The following is a 20,386-nucleotide window of genomic DNA, read 5'->3' as shown; positions in this document are numbered from 1 at the left end:
GTGATATTGGTACCGATGATCAGGCTACACTGTCAGTTTCTGCAAAGCCCATGTGGGTTGCCTAGTACTGACAGTGAGTCTGATCATCAGTGCTTAGTATTACTATCTAACAGAAATCCGTGTCTATGGTCAAGGAACACAAAGGGTTTTATTGTATTAGCAACGTTGGTCTGGCTTCATTCCCAGTCTTGGCCTATCCCATGGTGGTAGCCTAGTACTGGGATTGAGTTAGTCCAACTGGGCTTCTATAATATCTGATAGTTGATTGTTTTGGCGATGCCACATTTTGGCGACAGTATGCGGTAAAGATTTCAGAAATTATTTTGCATTAAATGTTCTTAGATTTTTAATACCAAATGAACCTTTGTCCCTCAGTAATAAATACACGAAAGGCATACGCGGATTGGGATAATCTGAACTAGCATTTATTATCGTTTTAACTGTATCAACTATAGTTCTAAGAAGCTTTTACAGTTCTCCAGATTAATTGAATTCGAAAATTTTGGAGTTATAAATACGTTAGACTTCTTTGTCTACATTAAATGATTATATAGGGATTTTATATGTTGTAAAGTTCATCTTGACTCTTTGGTTACCGTAAAAGAATTAATTGCAGAATTAATCTTGGGTGTTTTCGAGAAGATGAAAAGGTAAGGTATACTACTATATAAAGGGTAATCCTGTTTTGACAAAAAAATTATCCTACACACTATAACCCCTTCTAGCCTCTACAGAAATGGCCGCTTCCCAGAGCTCCGTCAACTCCCCCTCGGACTCCGATGACAACAGAGACGTGAGCTCGTTCCTTCCTCCTGACTATCGAAACCCTACAGAGTACATCATCGACCAGAAGGAGGCGATGAAAGAGATGGAGAAGGACATGGAGGACTATGTGGAGCAGATCACAAAGCTAACCAAGGCTCTTCAAACTGCAGGTTGTGCCATGCTCCAACTGGAAGAGCTCGCGGAAACACGAGCTATGGAGCAGAACATAGCCAAGCTCCAAAACTCACTCCTTAATCTTTCTATTTTGATTAAGGAAGCGTTAAACAAAATGAATGAAAGTTTAAACATTTGGTCTTAAAGACCACGTGTTTTTTATGTAATAAGTTTGTTTTGTTTTCCTTTTTTTTTTTTTTTTTATGAAGTTTTAAATATTTCGCAAATATGGTGAACTGCAAAGATTGAAGTAATGAAACAATGAAAATTGATAAAACATAAAAACTTATCTATTTCGATGGCGTCTCCATGTTTTGGCGTCCGAACAGGAGATGAATTTAGTCTTTCTGTACTTTACAATCCCTACGCTCAAAAGAATAATCAAAGGTAGTCCCATCGACACTCCGATGCTTAAATTAGTTCACATAATCATACACATAATGAACTACAAAAGTTTAAATATTTAAAGATACTGAAGGAAGAAACTTAAACTACAAGTATAGCAGTATAAAGACAAAAGATCAAGTGTTTTAGAAATTGTACAACTTTAGATGAAAGGCGTTCCAAGGATGCAAGATTGCTTCTCCGCTCTCCCTGCGTAGTCTATAGGCGCCATTACCTAGTACCCTGTCAATCAAATATGGACCTTCCCAGTTCGGACCCAGCTTCCCAGTGTTCAGTTCTCTGGCATTCTCAAAGACCTTTCTGAGCACATGATCTCCCTCTTGAAATGTTCGAGTACGAACATTTTTGTTGAAGTACTTTGAAACTTTATCATGATAGGCAGCCGTTCGTGTGAGTGCTTGGTCTCTGAGTTCATCGATAGTATCCAACTGATCATTCAACTCTTGCCAATTCCTTTGTTCATTTGTCCACTGAAATCTGGCAGACAGAAGTCTAGTTTCAACTCGTATAACAGCCTCAGACCCAAATGCAAGAGAGAAAGGAGCTTCCCCTGTAGGCGTCCGTGAAGTTGTCCTATAAGACCACAATACTCCAGGTAATTCATCAGCCCAAGCGCCTTTTGCCTTCTCCATACGCTTTTCCAAGGTTTTGATCAAGGTTTTATTGGAAGCTTCAGCTTGGCCGTTGCATTGTGGATGTCTTGGCGTTGCGAAATCTACCTTGATGCCCCAAATTTGCACAGAACTCCTGAAATTTATGACTTGCAAACTGTGGACCATTATCTGTCACAATCTCCTTGGGCACTCCAAATCTGCATATAATATTCTTCCAGACGAACTTCTTCACATCCAGGTCTTTGATTAATGAATAGGACTCAGCCTCAATCCACTTGGTGAAATAATCAGTCATTGCCAGAAAATATTGTCGTTGCCCCGATGCCTTAGGCAAGGGCCCGACTATATCCATTCCCCACTTCATGAATGGCCAAGGCACCACAATAGGAGTAAGCCTCTCTGGGGGCATGTGTGGAATCTGAGCAAATCTTTGACATTTCTCACATCTCCTCACATAATCAATTGCGTCTGACCTCATCGTTGGCCAATAATACCCAGTAGTCAACGCCCGATGAGTCAAACTTCTTCTTCCAGAGTGATTACCACATTCTCCTTCATGCAATTCTACAAGTACATACTGGGCTTGCACCAGATCTACGCATCTTAACAAAGGACTTGAATAAGATCTTTTGTATAGCTGCCCATTATGTACCGTGTATCGCACAGCTTTGGCGACCAGACGTCTTGACTCATTCTTCACTGTCGACAAAATACCAGCAACTAGATACTGGACAAATGGAGTCATCCATGTCTGGCCCGAGCTAACTGGAAGGACTTCACTGTCATCCCGGTTCTCTGATTCTTTCTGGCTATTGATCGATGGTCACTTCAAATACACCAGAGGAATCGTCTGTCCTTGGGTTGCTTGGATCGACGACCCAAGATTAGCTAAAGCGTCTGCATATGAATTCTCTGCACATGGAATATGAGTGATAGAAAACTCCACGAACGCCAGCTGCAATTCCTTTACTAACTCCAAACAGCAAGTCATTGTGGGATCCTTAGCCTGGTAAGAACCAAGAAACTGATTCACTATCAGCTGCGAATTCGAGTGAACCTTCAAACTTGTGACTCCAAGTTCTTTGGCCAACATTAGACCGATGATAAGAGCTTCATACTCCGCTTCATTATTGGTTGCATGGAAACCGCATCTGACTGCCTGTTGAATCACACTCCCTTCTGGGGAAATCAGCATAATTCCCAGACCACTGCCTCTGACATTACTAGAGCCATCAACATATAAGGTCCACTTCTTTGGGCCTTGATCTACCATGCAAAACAACTCTTTGTCTGCCTCTGGCTGTATTGATGGAGCGAAGTCAGCTACGAAATTTGCTAAGACTTGTGACTTCATCGCTGTTCTGGGTTGGTAGGTGATATCATACTCACCAAGTTCCTCTGCCCACTTGATTATTCTGCCAGAAAGCTCAGGTCTATGTAGAATACTTCTCAAGGGAAAGTTGGTCACCACAACAACTGAATGACACTGAAAATATGGTCGCAACTACCTGGCTGCAACCACCAAGGCTAAAGCCAACTTTTCCAACAAACTATACCGGGTCTCAGCATCCAGTAAACTTTTACTCACGTAGTAAACTGGCAACTGCTTCTTTTCTTCTTCCCTGATCAAAACTGCACTTACTGCTACCGCAGAGACGGCCAAGTACATATATAACTGCTCCCCAGTGCTAGGCTTGGACAATAATGGAGGGGAGGTAAGATAAGCCTTCAACTGATTCAATGCCTCTTCACACTCAGGTGTCCATTCATAGCTAACAGATTTCCTCAAGGTAGAGAAAAAATGACAGCACTTGTCAGAAGACCTGGAAATAAAACGACTAAGGGCCGCCACTCTCTCATTAAGCCTCTGAATGTCTTTGACACAGGATAGGGAAGGGATGTTAAGTATGGATCGAATTTGATCTAGATTAGCTTCAATTCTCGCTTCGTCACCATATACAAGAGAAACTTTCCAGATGCCACTCCAAAGGAGCATTTGGCAGGATTCAACTTCATATTATACTTGATCAACAGATCGAAAGCCTGTTGAAGATGCTCGAGATGTTGGTCAGCAACTAAAGATTTCACCAGCATATCATCAATATATACTTCCATGGTGTCCCCCAGATACTTCGAAAACATCTTATTCACCAGTCGCTGGTATGTGGCCCCAGCATTCTTCAACCCAAAGGGCATTACCTTATAGCAGTAGATTCCTCTCTCAGTTATGAATGTCGTCTTCTCCTGATCTTCCTGATGCATTAAAATCTGATTGTACCCCGAAAAAGCATCCATAAAACTCAACAACTCTTGACCAGCTGTTGCATCGACCATCATATCTATATGTGGCAGTGGAAAAGGGTCCTTCGGGCAAGCTTTATTCAAATTCGTAAAGTCGATACAGACCCTCCACTTGCCATTCTTCTTTTTTACAATGACAACGTTAGCTAACCAATTAGGGTACTAAACCTCCACTACAGACCCGTTGTCTAGCTGCTTCTGAACTTCTTCATTGATCACTAGATTTCGTTCAGGAGCGAACTTCCTCCGCTTCTGCTTGACAGGAGGATATTCAGGATGGACCCTGAGCTGATGCATCATGACCTCAAGATCTATCCCGATCATATCTGCATGACTCCACGCAAAACAATCATGATGCCGTGATAATAATTGGATCAATTCTTGTCGCAAATGAATGGGCAGCTGCGCTCAAATCAGGGCTTTATGATTTGGAAAGTCAGGATGGATCTATACCTCATCAAGCTTCTCCATCCCTGGCTTATCTGGTTTCAGACCAGGTGCCTGGTTCTGTAACTGCTATGAAGACTCATTTTTGCTCCTCATAGTGGTTTTATAACAACTCCTAGAAGAGTGTTGATCACCCAAGATTTCCTTAACACCACCATTGGTAGGGTAGCGTAAGACTTGGTGATAAGTTGAGGGTACGGCCCTTATGGCGTGCAACCAAGGGCGTCCGAGGATGGCGTTATAAGCAGAAGGCGAACCGATAATGGAAAATCAAGTCTGATTGTTCAATCTTGGGGCATAAATGGGTAGCATGACTTCTCCCAGGGAATGGCTCATCTCACCATTGAACCCAATGAGTGCTGTCGACTTCCGTAATATCAAAGTCTCATCCAGACCCATTCCTTTGTACGCATCCAAGAACAATACGTTAGCTGAACTCCTGTTGTCAATCAAAACTCGCTTCAGGTTAATATTTACAACCTGAAGTGTTAGCACTAAAGTATCATGGTGCGGATGTAGAAGTTGAGTAGCTTTATCATCAGCAAGGACCATCACTTGGTTGGTGAAAGTCCCTACAGTCCGTGCCATTTTAGCAGTTGGGTTCGCTGCTTCCTTCTCATGCTTTTTGGCAGAGGTGTGGGACAGTCCACTGATCTTCGATCCCCCGGAGATCACACAATAGGTTTGAGTAACTGGTGGTGGCGGTGGTAATGCTTCTGGGTCATCGACTTTCCTCTTTTCCTAGATAGCCCTACCGCGCTTAGAGAGTAGCTCCCTGAGATGACCTTTTTTCAGCAGGTAATCCACTTCATACCTAAGGCCTCTGCAATCGGGAGTGGTGTGACCGATATCTTGATGAAAATCACACCACTTTTTGGGATCTTTCCACCCTTCAGTCTCTTTCTTGGGCGGCCACTTCACCTCACTGCCTATCTTCTTCAAGACCTGAACAGCTTCGACTTGGTGTATCCTAAGAGGATACTCTGGACAGTTTTTGGCATAATCTGATGCTCCGGATTTGCGGGAGCGCCAGTTACTGCTAGGTTCACCAACGGTGGATTGCTCTTTCCTAGGACGTTTATCTTCACGCTTCTCTTCCTTAGGAGGATTAGATGGTCTTCTCCTCACGTCCTCCTCCCACCGAACAAACACGGTGGCTTTAATCAGAGCTTCTTCGTAGCTCCTGACGTCACACTTCGTGAGTTCTTTGTACCATGAACGTCTCGATTAGCTTCTCAAAAGAAGTGATACTACCGTTGGGTAAATTTATGTACCAACGCAGAGCAGGACCAGTAAGAGTTGATCCAAACCCTTTGCACATACAGGTCTCATGCATCCCGTATGGTATGGCGATTGCACCCATCTTTAGTTTGTAGTGGGCCATGTGATCTTCTGGGTCGTCAATCCCATTGTATAACTTCATACTTGGCACACTAAACCTGTGCGACAAATTCGTTTGATATATACTGTCAACAAACGATGGTCCCATATAGCAGTTGGTATTAATTTTGGCCAAAGCGGGAGGTGCTTTAGTCAATTTGTCGATATCTCCTCTCAACTCGATAATCTACTTGGCCATAATTGCCTGAGCAACAGAAGCTATCGTGGATCCAGTGAAAGGTGCAGCAGGAAAATACGGTGGCTGTGAAGGTCTGCTTCTTGGAGAATGGGTCAAATCTACAGGAGCATCCCTTTTGGCATTTTGCTGAATTTCTTCTTTAGCGGGATATTTACCTCGTGAGGTAGAAGCATCGTATCCCCTAGGGGTGGTCGCGGGGATGAACTGAGTATTTAAAGGGTAAGGTAAAGGATCTCTAGGTGGTGTTTGTTCAAGACGGGGAAAATGTGGGATCTGGACTGAAGCAGGATCAGGGCCTTAGGAAGTGTTTTGGCTTCTTAACTGTAACACCTCTTCACAGAGCGCAGCATTGTCACTCGCTATTGATTCCAATCGCGCATCTGTCTGTTCTTTGTTTCTTGAGATATCTTCTCTCATACCTTGCATGAGTTCCATCAATTGTTTGTTGGTGGCTTTGTTGGTATCAGCCATGATTCAGACTTGTCGTGAAATTTCTGACTAAACACTTGCAAAAGTCCCCCTATCTGGCGCCAAATTGTAGGGGCAAATTTCTACAATCGTTGAAAGGTCAACTTCTCTTCTTGTGGGGTCCGTTTACAGCTTCAAATCGTGCAAATTTCACAACAAGGCAAACCGTGAAAGCTACTTAACCGGTTTGGGGGGTGCCGATCGTGGAGGCTCTGACGAACAAGTTAGTACTTGCAGGAGATGAAAGACTAGCTATGGTTTTAGTGTTTTGTCTGAGTATGTTTTTTGTGAAGTGTTGGTCAAAATGTTCTTGTTGTCTCTTCTAGGTAAAAATGCTCGATCCCCCCACCAATGGACGAAAGGGGGTATCTATAGAAGAACGAAGATCAACCTCGAGAATTGTGTGTACATTCCATTTGTTTCATTGGACCAACTTGTACAAAAGGAAATACATGAAAGGTCTATTATTTCGGCTATGTCAGGGTTGACAGATATCAAAAAGGAAGATAAAGTAACAATATGGAATGATGAAAACAGGTGTTGACGAAAGTATGGATAGAATTGTAGGCAATACTTAATGAACAGATACATATATGAAAAGAAGTCATACCTAGGGATGTGAGCCTATCATACCGTAAATATCGGCTGTAGGCTAGATGTGATAGGAACTGCTTTACAGCAACATCGGCTCATGAAGTGGCGCTCGTACGAGCCAACGCCATAACAGTGTCGGTGTCAACACACGGTCGCCAACACTTAAATGTCTTGAAACTTGGTTTCACTTTACTAAGGGAAAGTCACTGTAGACATAATAGAATGAACAGACTGTATAATTCCTGCAGATAGATGTCAGAGAATGTGATAGTTTTGGTGTCAGACAGCTGTTATGTTACTTTAGTAATGATGCATGGATCGTATATGGGCCTCAAGATGGGCTTTTTAGATTGGGCCTAACTGAGATGGCTAGGTTCATGGACCGGAATAGTTCAACTGGATTTGTCATTATATGACCGTGTGGGGCCATACCATTTTTGGCACCTACAGGTGTCATTTTGAGGGCAGAGAAGTCATTGGTGCTAAACTTAAACTTCCATTTGTGCTCTACAGTGTAGGGGCACTCGCTTTTGAACCCCAAATGCTCACACATGGCTTCTGCTCTGGCACCACATCACTTGGGCATAATCAACAATCCCTATATTCTTCCTCGGATGCCATTAAATTCCTTGTGATACATGAAGAAGGCAATACAATTGGTATTGAATCCATGAAAGCAGAGGACACATATTCAGGTTCTTTGTTAAACATATCAATGATGGCTTTTGGGTCACCAATCTTTGTCAAGCATGGTTTTTGAACGAAGATCAGTCACGAGCGTTCCTTCTCTACACTACTGCCTACTCAGCTGAGGGTGTGGGCTTTTTTTAGGAATTGCTAGAGAGAGCCCCATTTTGATCTTTTGAGATGGAGTAAATAGTGTTTTATTTGGGCTTTTTTAAAAAATTTTATTAAGTTAAAACGACACGTTTTAGCATCCACCATTAGTCAAATCACGATCAAAAAGACGGAGGAACTTACGATGCAATGAAATCAAAGCATAGGGGGTCCAATTCTTGCAAATTCAAAACGAGGGGTGCATGTAGAAATGACCCTAACCACAGGGAGTGTCCATGACATTTGGTCAATTTGAAATCGCTATATTTTTAGCGGTCTTAAATCTCACATCATGAAGGCGGAGTATGCTACTAGCTTTTTATTTAATTTCATAGCTATTATGATTTATGGATGAAATTGGGTCGACTTGCAGAACTATTCACGGGCAACCTGCTAAAAGCCATGCTCGAGATCGGCATGTTTGATAAATGAGATGACTACGCACCTATTTTTAAATCTGTTCTGTCAAATAGCTGAGCCTCAACTTGAAAAAACCCGACTCTTAATACAATATAGTATTATACTATATGGGTACAATTCTCGGTAGCATTTTGAGACCATTTCACTTTTTGTTACCAAACTATCCTTACCATTTCCTTGAATTCTCATAAATAACCTCATTTTCACATTAAATAAATAAATAAATCATTAATTTAATAGGTGTAATAAATCATTAAATAAATAAATTAGACAGATGTAAGAAATTAAATAAATCATCAAATAAAAAATATTTTTATTTAATTTTTAATATGTAATATATTTTTTAATATAAATATGTAAGAATTTAGATAAATCATTAAATAAAAAATATTTTTATTTAATTTTTATTATGTAAGTTATTTTGTAATATAAATATGTAAGAATTTAGACTATGCAATAATTACTTAAATTTTGTTTAATATAAAATGCCTAATACCATTTACGTAATTTGTCACTGCATTTTAAACAACATATATGCTACCAATATAAATTGAAGCAAACAGTCCCAACATTTCAGACAGTATTTACCATTTTGTTCGATGTCTTTTGTGATGGACAGGAGATATCCAAAATCCGGATATTGGAAATAGGAGTGTTGGGGCTATAGATGATGTGTGTTCAGGTGTGCTAGGACTTGTCTAAAGATTTTTTATAAAGGTTTGCACCAAGTCTGACCTCTTCACCAAATGGATTGTTTGCAGACGGAGAACACAAGACTAGTGGCTTAAGGTTGTCATGTATCAAGAATTTCATTGGAAAATAATACATCTTGGAATGTATTTGGGCGTGCTTTACAAGTTAAATCAAAGACATAGCCACGGAGGCTTTAGAAAGTAAAAGACAAATCTAAAACTAGTTGGCCTGAGCTATGCTAGTTGAAAAGATAAGCGACCAGAGTCATTGCCTAAGTAAGCAGTAAAGATTAGAAGATGATGAGTCTTTGTTTGCGCGGGGTTATTGTAGATTTCTCTTCCTTCTCCTTTTACAGCACTTGTGATTATCCTGGTGACATCTTTTAAAATGCCTTCTTGTTGTTTACTTGACTGATTAGGTTAGTGTTCTTCATAACCGCAATCTTCTCCTAGAAATGAGGACGATGATATCATCTCATTGACCATGCTCCTTCTTCAAGGTTGATATGTATGTTATAAAAGGTTGTGGTACTCTCCACCTTCTTGACTTGTAGGTTTCGTGTTTGAAATTGTGAAAGCATGCTAATAGTTGTCATTCTGTTGACACTTTTGCATGAAAGGTCACGGAAAAATGTCTCTTTTTTCAAAGTACATGACAAACGTGGTCTTGGTCTCTTAGCATCGTGTAGCTATTGGAGGCGTGCTTGAGAAAATTTAAGGATGTAGGGCTAACAAACTCCAGTTTCTCCTGGACTTTCTTTGAGCTAATCATACTAAAATCTCGGTTATTCCTCAACAAACTGATTTGGAAAACGATAAACCATTAAGATAAAAAAAAATCTCCTCATTTGTAACCTTTTGTACTTTGGTTTTCATACAACCCTAATTTCCAATAACTGATTCCTGAATTTAAGGTTAATATCCACCCAAAAAACCTACAAAATGAATAAATATTAGAAATAAAAATATCATGCATTTCCCACGTTCCTTTGAGGATTGGTTGACCATTGCCAATTGTATGCCCTTCCTTGCCACTTGTCGGCTAACGTGTGAGGATCATTGAGGGTACAAAACAATGTTCCCTTCAATCCTTCCTCTTAAAAAGATAAGGATTTGAATTTTGGCTTCCAACTTTTTAACTCAATTGCGCAACCTTTTAGAATTTTAAACTATCCTTCTCTACCAATCACTAAAAAGACCTTGTATAAGTTGCATTTACTACAGATGTTTCACCTCCTCAAGAATTATGATAGAGTTGAAATAATTTTACTTTCCTTTTTCTTTTTTTGCCTCTGTTCTCTCTTAACCTTTTCTTCTTCCCAAGCTCTCTTCTATAATGGCTAAACCCTAGTTCTAGCCACCGTGAAAATAATTATGGCATTCAAGTTCAAAAGATCATAGTAGAATAAGAAATACCCATTAATGCCCATCCTTATCTTCAAGTTCCAACTCCTATTTTTGGCCCTGAGAAGTTTGGCTTGGCTCATTCCTTTGTTGGTTCTTTCCCTGAATCCCTCTAACCTTTTTATCCTCTTTGCAGTTAAAGGCTTTCTTTTACTCATCCCCACATTTGGAATACTTACTTCAAAACCTCCCCAATTCGTTTATGGCCTATAGAAGACCCATGGTATGACCAATGGTTGGGACACCTTTACCCTTACCGTGAAATTCATGGAAAAAGTTAGGCATCCATGACTTCTGGCCGATCAGAGACTAAACAATCCATATAGATAAATCTCTTGTCTACATCACAGCTCAATTTTGGGACATAGGGGCCAACTCTTTTCAATTTCAAGCTGGATTTATTAGCCCTACCCTGCAGGACTTGTCCTTCATTCTGGATTTATGCTTTGACGATCCAGAAGCAAACAACACCATTGAAACTCCTAATAATATTTCCTTCTCCTATCCCAATGTTCGGATATATCCTATTCTTACTAGTTGAAGATCCATGTTGAGTATAAAGAAACAGTTTTTGAGGACGAGCATACTAGATTTGTGATTTTCTGGCTTAATAAGTTTGTTTTCTGTGTCATCTCCTCCAAAAAAAACCCAAAACTTTACCTGGATTGCCCTATATTGGGCTCATGGTATTGTATACTCTTTCCCTCCTATGGTATTGGATCTTGTCTACTATTATATGTAGTCTTTCACTGAATCAGGCTTTAAAAGATGTCCTAGTCACCTCTAGATCACGTAGCTACGGCTGTGGAAATATTTCAATCTCTTTTGGCTTTAGCATAATCCCAATACTGTTGATCTTGACTGCTTCGGTCTTCAGTACAAAGGTGTAGCCCTCCTGAATCACGAATTCAGGGATTGTTTGTCTTTTACCAAGATTTCACTACTGACAATGACTTTTCCTTGTTCCTTTTTTACTACAGTCAGGCTTCTGGCTGTTTGAGTGTCAATCCTAGAGACCTTGATTTGATGAAGACACTGAAAATGTCATACCTCTGTGGATTAACTTTATGTCTTTTAGAGACCTCCCTTAATACTTCAACAAATCTCCCTACGATAACAAATGCAGGGTAGAATATTATAATGTTGTTCGACTGGCCCAATAGATTGGCCATGTCTAGATGGTTCCCCCGCATACCTCCCGAGAATAATTGTTTTCTGGACAAGGGGTCTAGTCTGCTAAAGTATTAACAATATCTACTCTGTCTTCATATCAATTGTTACCTCTGTGAAAATCTCTTCATTTGTTGAATGTGATCAAGCCACCCTGGAGTTCACCCATTGGTGGACATAATACATCAATCAACAATTTACACAGGACTTGGAGGAGCTTCTACTTGTTGTGACTCTTGACCCTAGAGTAAATGGGTCTAATGGTTCTGGTGAGCTCCTAAAGCACACTGTTTATTCGACTGTCTCGTGTAAGTGTTGATTGCTTCCTTTCTTTGTAGGCTCCTCTCATGACCCCTCAAAGGATAATGATAGTCATGATGTTGAAGCTGATTCTGCTGTTTCCATGAGAACTTCTACTACTCTTCAAAAGTTTGGGAAGAGTATGGCTAGAAAATCTTTTGTCAAGCGATCAGGAGTCGAGCAATGGTTGAGGTCATCAAAAGGAACTCTACTTGCTGTCGGACCACCCAAGGTCTACACAATTTCTGACTCTCCTAAAATAGTAGCTTATTTGTATCGAATAAACCAATATGCAAGAACTAACCTCGAAAGTAATGCCCATGTGTCTTTTGCAAATTAACTATAACTCTCCACCACCATAGGTTCCTTTTAGCAAGAAGAAGAAAGCCACACTTTCTACCACTCCACCAAAAAGTTATGATGTCCAAAGCTTCCTAGCCAAGTTGGCTAGTCAGATTCCAGTTTCTGTTTTCAGGACTTCTAACGTTGGTGCTTCAGGGTCCTCCAGTTCTGCCACTCTTTTTTTAGGATAAAATAATAGCTGCCAAGAAACTTCTAAAAGTCCTTGATGTGACAATTATGTACATGTATTTGTGCATCCTTTACACATATTTTTGTATCATTTTTAGTCATTTGAGGATCAATTCTGCCTAAGTAGTTTATATTTATGCATTTTAGGTAAAAAGGCGTGAACCAAAGGAAAGGGAACCAAAAAAAGCCAATGTCAGTAGATTTGACTACCAGAGCCAAACCCCACTCAATCGAGGTAGGATCCTGATCGATCGAGATATGTTATCCACTTCTAATTTGAATACCAGAGAAGAACTCTGATAAAGGATATAATTGAAAATTTTTAGTAGTTGCATTGCCATCACCTAGCAAAATGCGGAGATTTTACCTATGTGGGTTTTGAGCCTTTCCATTTCTCATTGAGTGATGAAAATCAACTCCAAATTTTATTTTGCTCACTATAGTCTTTTGCATGATCTCATTATTCTTTATCTTGGTCACTTGCTAAGCATGCAATATGTGATATTGCACCTTATACACTTTTCATTGGGATAATCATTTGTGTTCTTAAAAAAGGACAGTAAATCCTTTATTGGACTGACTAAATGCCTTTCTAGCCAACTCTTGTACATGTTATCCATTGCACCCTCTTTGAAGCCAAATACTTGCCTTTTATTCATAACTATTTACCCTACCCATTATTCCTATGGAGAATGATTGTTTATTTTGAATGAGAATCATTGGGATAGGTTGTATTGAATTTCTTGGATACTAAGGAAGTCTTTGTGCATAAAATGTGTTAAATCTTAAGAGAGACTTTAGTGTTGAGTGGAAAAGACAAAACTAAAGTTGGGGTGGTTTGAAAGAGAATAGAAAAGATAGATCAAGGCAAAAAGAAAAGTCATGTGTCAAGAAGAGAACATGCAAGTGCAAAAATAAAAAATGAAATAATAATGCGCTTGGATGTGCATTCTTTAAATGTATTTTTGTATTGTTTTGAGTCCCTTGAGGTCGATTCTGCCTAAGTAGTTCATATTTGTGCATTTCAAGTAAAAAAGGCGTGAACTGAAGAAAAAGGAAAAAAAAAACCAAGATCAAAAGACTTGACTGCTAGAGCAAAACCCCGATCCATCAGGGTGAGATCCTGATTGATCAAGAGATATTATCCAACTCTAATTTGAATACCAGTGAAGAAATTCGATCGATGAGAGTCGAATCCCGATCGATCGGACTTTGCCCAGATCGCGATTTCTATTTTGCAACTTAACGAAATACCCCAAGCTTAAATGGGTCTGGTCCAAAACTACACCAACTTGTTAGATAAATGACACAAAGAGTTTTAGAGGGTATAAAAGGGTAGAAATTAGGTTTTCACATCATTCTTGGAGGCTCGAATTTTGGAGCACTTGTGGAGGCAGCATTGAAGCAAATGAAGAAGGGAGATTTCAGGGGTTTACACTTTCTCTCTATCTATTTCTTGTAATGATGACTACTATTCTTGATTTTATGTATTTGAATGCTATGAGGAACTAATCCTCTAACTATGGTCCTAATAGAACCCCATCTTTGATGATTCTATAAACTTGATTTGTGATTCTTGATTTCTCTTTCTTTGTTGATTATCTATGGTTTTGTTTAATGCTTTTGAGCTCTTCATCACCATCCAAATGATTGGTTGCCTAGGTTGAGATTGAAAGGAGATATCTAGGGTTGATTTCACCATAGATTACATAGGGTGCATGAACCATAGGCATATAGGTGAATGACCTATGTAATCTCTATACGATTATCCATCGTTCTTAATAGGTTTTTGATATTTAAATTCGAATGTTAGGAATAACAGGGATTAATATTGAAAATACTTTCGGCATAACTAGGTATGGGGCATAGAATAGGAAAGGGATATCGATTGTAAACAATTGAATTAGGAATTTAGTTAACGAACCAATGAAGCGGAATTGGATAGGTGCTGGCGATATTAGGTACCCTAGTGTTTGAATACTTGATTTAATTACTAGGGTTTGCTTTGATTGCTTGCATTAATTACTTATTGATTACTTTAATTACTCGTTTCATATGAGTTGTTAGAGAAAACACAAACTTGGTTCTCCAAATAACGTAGGACTTAACCATAATTGGTACTTGATTGAATTGTCAAAATATCCTCGTAGGAATGTTAACTCATTCATCACTTTATTACTTGAAACGATTTGTGCACTTGCAAACATTTCGCAAGAGATTATATGAACGGAATTTATCACAAAGAATGGAGTGGTTATGGTCTTGTTGCCAATGGTGAGATTTACAGGCAGAATGCCTTGAACTGCAGATATACCTCATCCAAAGTCTGATATAGTAGCATTAGTGGAAACTAACTCAAAATTTTGCCTACCAATTTTGTGCATGGTGGATCGAGGCATCAAATTGACTGCTAATATGTTATCCACCAAGAGCCTATTAATCAGCATCCCATCCACATGGTCTGAAGGATAAATTGGCCGTAAGTGTTGAATCATGCTGAGTGTTGATTTTTCAAACATAACACAGGATGTAGCCTCATCTTCTGTATTGTAGAAACTTCTCCTTGAATGATCATTATTGGTTGGTTTTCCCAAGATAACCCAGAAAGAGATCCCTGAGATTCATTTTTGATTGACTTCAGAGTTTCTTTTTTGATTGGCTCTTTTAGAATAGTAGCAATTGTTGGTTGATCCGTGATGGATACCTTTTTGCTACTAGGATTGCTTTGATATTTTCAATATCTCTAGGCAGAACATAAGTCATGTTGTAAGAGAGATTTTTGAAATACCTTTAGTCTTCAAAAGAGTTTTTCATTCTTGCCCCCTGAGCCCTGTCCCTACTGCACAGTAGTCTGAATCTTTAGGAAAGAGTGTTTGGACAGGCCTTTTGCTTGGTTGATGGGGATGTTTGGTAGCATTCCTTTCTTTTTGTCGCATCCTTTACAACTTTCTCTTCTGAGACTTGGTGAGTGTTGGTTTATCCAAACATTGATAGGATAAACTAGAGGTTTGACCATCCTGGATATGGATTGAAGGACAGTGATGAACTAACCTATCTTTTGTTATGTTAGCTTCAATAATATGTTTCCCACGAACATCCTGCCTAAAAAGTTTGAGCCTTCTGAATTTACTTTTCTTGCATTGAACTTGCACCCCGAGCCTGAACCCGAGCTTGAAGTTTCTGATTTATGGAAAGAAGCCTTCAATCCCTTCACTAGAGTTTGGATGAATCTTCATTCTTTGTGCAGAACCTACCTCTGATTGAGCAGTACGTGCCCTGGTTGACGTTTATGAAAGTTGTCCATTGCGCCATAATTCCTTGGGATTTGGCATCTGGACAGGAGGTATATGGTGTTTGTTTGGAGGTTTGACGTTATGAACGTCTTCTAAAATCACCTTCTTTTTTGGAGTTGATCTAGGCATTTGGCCTCTGTTGACTAAAATTATTTGTGTTCCCATCTCTATACTAAATGGATTAGCATCCACCCTATTGCTGGTTCAGGAACATTAAAATCTCCTATTTCTATCCTAGCTTGAATTTCATTTTTGAAAGCAACATAATCATTGGTAAAGTGGCTCCAAGAATTATGGATCATATAGTAAGTCTTCTTTTGGAGTTCTTCTGGAGGAGGAATTTTATGCACTGGAGGTAACTTGATCATCTTATCTGCCAAGAGGCAATCAAAGATCTTCTCTATCTTGGATACATCATAGGCGTAGAAATTTGTTAATTTGGATGAACTTGAATGAGTTCATCTTCAACACTGGCCACCATGTAGTTGGAATCTCTATAGTAGGTTCCTTTGGATGAGTTAGTTATATCTTGCTCCTCCTTAAAGACTCTTTCATAGCGGATAGCCCTGGCAGTTAGGTGAGAGAAATTCTAGAAGTCTAAGTCATCAAACTTCATCCAGAATTAGATGAGCATCCTCTTTGAAGCCAGTGCTACCACTTCTCCCTCTAGTATTTCAATATTACATCGAAGCGTGTCCTCTTTGAACCTGCTAATGAACAACTCAATGGCTCTCCTGAAAATTAAGTGATCCTTGATCAGTCTACCGCTATGATTTCTTATTCTTCCTTGTAGAATTGTTTATCGAAAGGTTCCTCCATCTTTGTCCATATGTCAATAGAATTAGCAAATAATTTAATGTACCAAGAGAAAGCTATACTAGTGAGAGAGTCCCAAAATAGCTTATATTTGTAGTCATCTTTCGAGCCAACTTCTCCATATTGGATGGTGAAACGGGTTATGTGCTCCACAGTTGAGTTAGTATCTTTCCTGGAGAAAAGAGGAAAGTCTGAAGGTATGAACCCTCTAGGGAGCAGAATACAATCTACTCTCTCTATGAAACGTCTGCGGTACATGGGCCTTCCCATGCGCCTAGGGCATAACATATCCTAAACGATGTTCATAACTTTATCCATGTTCTCACCGCTTGCGGAGGTTGAAGTTGGAGTAACTGTGACTGACGATAATAATACTGATAGCCAAACTGACCCTACCCCTGAGCTTAGGTTGGGGATAAGGTTGGTAATGTTACTATTGTGGATGGATATACAGTTCTCTCCAGGGTTCTGCAAGAGGTACAACCTGAGGAAGCCTCTAGTTGACATCATTTATTTCCCTTTGCTCATTCATCCTTGTTCCTAAAGGAAGAGTTTTCTTCCATTATGGGAATAATAGTTAATAGAGGTAAAAGGGTAAGGCCAGAAGACATCACCTAAAAACCTTCTCTTGCATTCTAGTGTTCAGAGTATTTTACATAGGAGCTGAATGAATATTTGTAAAGACTAGAATTGTGTTGGTCACAACATGGTAGCCATTGCTACTATTGGGTTCGATAGAGATTGATTGACCTTCAATATGATGGCTAGCTCTGTTAGAAATTATTGTGAAGGTTGAGGCAGAGCCCGCTGTTGAACGGTCTAAACAGATTGTTGGGGTAACATGGGCTAAAAGTGCAATTTACTGTGAGCCTTGTATTGATTGAAGAGCTCCATGATTATGTAGTAGAGTCTATTGATAAGCTTGCTGCATATTCTTTGCTATCTGCTCTGTGGTCTGCATTAAACTATTGTTTGCCGAAGAGATTTCTTGGGTTAAGAGTTTGACAAGAATAGGACTTACATTTCCTTCTCCTTTACCGTCACCAGAACAAGTGGTCTGAAGAATGTTATGTGACTCCCTTGGTGAAAGAGATGGAGACAAATCTCCAACCGGTTCACCAATCGTTGTTTTTTCAGTTATCTTTTTCATGGCTGCAAGTGATTGACACTACACACCCCACCAAGTGTGCCAAAAATATGTTCAAAGTCTTCTGTGCTAGATATAAGATATCCAAACTCCTACTGTTGGGAATATGAGTATTGGGGTTATGGATGATGTGTGTTCAGCTGAGCTAGGACTTGTTGCCAGTCCAAAGATTTTTGATAAAGGTTTGCACCAAGTCTGGCCTTTTCACCAAATGGATTGTGTGTAGACAGAGAACACAATACTACTGGCTCGAGGTTACCTTTTGAGAAAAGGACTTAAAATTCGTGTCGTGTTAATCTGGAAAAAACAAGAGATAAAAGATTATCACCAGAATGAAAAGGCTTCTATTGGAATGAAATGAAAAACAACACCTTACAGGAATATATAAGGAATTTCATTGAAAAGGAATTCATCCTGGAATGTATTTGGGCGTGCTTTACAAGTTAAATCAAAGACATAGCCGTAGAGGTTTTGGAAAGTAAAAGACAAATCTAAAACTTGTTGGCCTGAGCCATGCTAATTGAAAAGATATGTGACCAGATTCATTGCCTAAGTAAGTAGTAAAGATTTGAAAACGTTGAGTCTGTGTTTGACAAGGGCTCTTTGTAAATTTATTTTCCTTCTCCTTTTATAGTGTTTGTGAGGATCATGGTGACATATCTTCTCCTATTTTTCTGGTACTGTCCTCACATATTCTGTTGTGGGACAACATGGAAAATCACCTTTTTGTTACTTACTTGATTGATTGAGTTAGTGGTCTTTACAACCGCAGCCTTCTCCTAGATATGGAGACGATGATATCATCTCTCTGGTCGTGCTCCTTCTTCAAGGAGGATGTGGGTGTTCTAAAAGGCCGTGTTATGCTGCACCTTCTTGACTTGTAGGTTTCGTGCTTGAAATTATGGAAACATGGCTAACAGTCGCCATTCTATTGATATTTCTACACGAAGGTCGTGGAAAAATGTCTTTTTCTTTGGAGTACAAGATGAACATGGTCTTCGTCTCTTAGAGTCACATAACAGCTATAAGCGGAAAATTCAGGGATGTAGGCTAACAAACTGGATGAACCATTAAGAAAACAAATCTCCTCATTTGTAGGATTTTGGACATTGGTTTTCGAACAAACCTTATTTCAGTAACTGATTCCTGAATTTCATGTTAATTATCCACTAGAAAAACCTACAAAATGAACAAATATTAGAAATAAAAATGTCCTGCACTTGCCACGTGTCCTTTGAGGATTGGTTTACCGTTGTCAATTGTATGTCCTTCCTTGCGATATGTCACGTGTGAGAGGGTCATTCATAGTACAAACACATTTAAACCAGCATGCTCCAAAAGAGACAGTGATACATATCCCAGCAATATACATCCCAATAGACATCCCAGTCTATGTGGCTTGCTGATTAGGTTGGCTGAGGTGGAAATTTTAAAAAGTTAAAATAAAGCTGGTCTTTTCGTTACACACGAAACCAGAAAACACGATCCTCGATTAACTCCCTAGCGACTATCCATTTCTGTGGTTGAATCCTTACCAGTGTTTAGCGGTTTAGTCGGTGTTTGATTATTTCGACGACGAGCGCTTAACCCAAAAGCATCTCGGTCCATCAAAGATATCGACAAAAATCATTGTTGTTAGAAATCCCAAGGAAAAGCTATCTTAAAGGAAAAAAATTCCACTAACAATTTCAAAGGTTTGAGTCTCCAAAAATTTTTATAATACATTGTTTTTGTCGTTTTCCAATGTTTAATATGTACGCTTGTAATGTTGTTACTTCATGTGAGGGTAATTTTGTGATAATGTGATAGTTTCAAGGGTTTAGGATTTGAGAGTGTAGTAACATTGTTTGTATGTTGTGCATTCACTTAGTTTTGCTCAATAAAATCATTATCTAAACATTTTATTTCAAGAAAATCAATATATTTATGTCATAAATTGTGTTTTCTGTGTGCAACATATAATTACGTTGTTCTCTAAAAAAATTATAATTATCTTAAAAGCAATTACATTGTTCTTTAAAAAAATGTAATTATCTTAAAAGCATTTTAGATAATAATTCATGTTGTTCATTACATTTGTATTCGATTATGTAACATATAAATAATTAAAAATTGAATGGAAATGACTAAAACTAGTGCAATTTATATTCCATTCAATGTTATTTAGTTAATTCCATTGTTTTGTAGAACAATGTAATTAATTTTTGTTAATTAGAAAATCGTCTACATTCTCAAACATCATGTCATTCATTGAAACATCTAACGCATCAATTAAATTATAGACAACATCAACATCCTTGTTATCATCCTCCATGATGACATTCATATTAGATACCATCCATTGCAAAATGATGAGAAAATAAGAATAATAATTATTAAATTTCAATTAAATCATTAATTACGTTGTTTACAAAAATAATGTAATTAAA

Source organism: Tripterygium wilfordii, chromosome 23, assembly GCF_013401445.1.
Source record: "Tripterygium wilfordii isolate XIE 37 chromosome 23, ASM1340144v1, whole genome shotgun sequence".
Lineage (NCBI taxonomy): Eukaryota > Viridiplantae > Streptophyta > Magnoliopsida > Celastrales > Celastraceae > Tripterygium > Tripterygium wilfordii.
Note: the sequence above shows the minus strand (reverse complement) of the source record.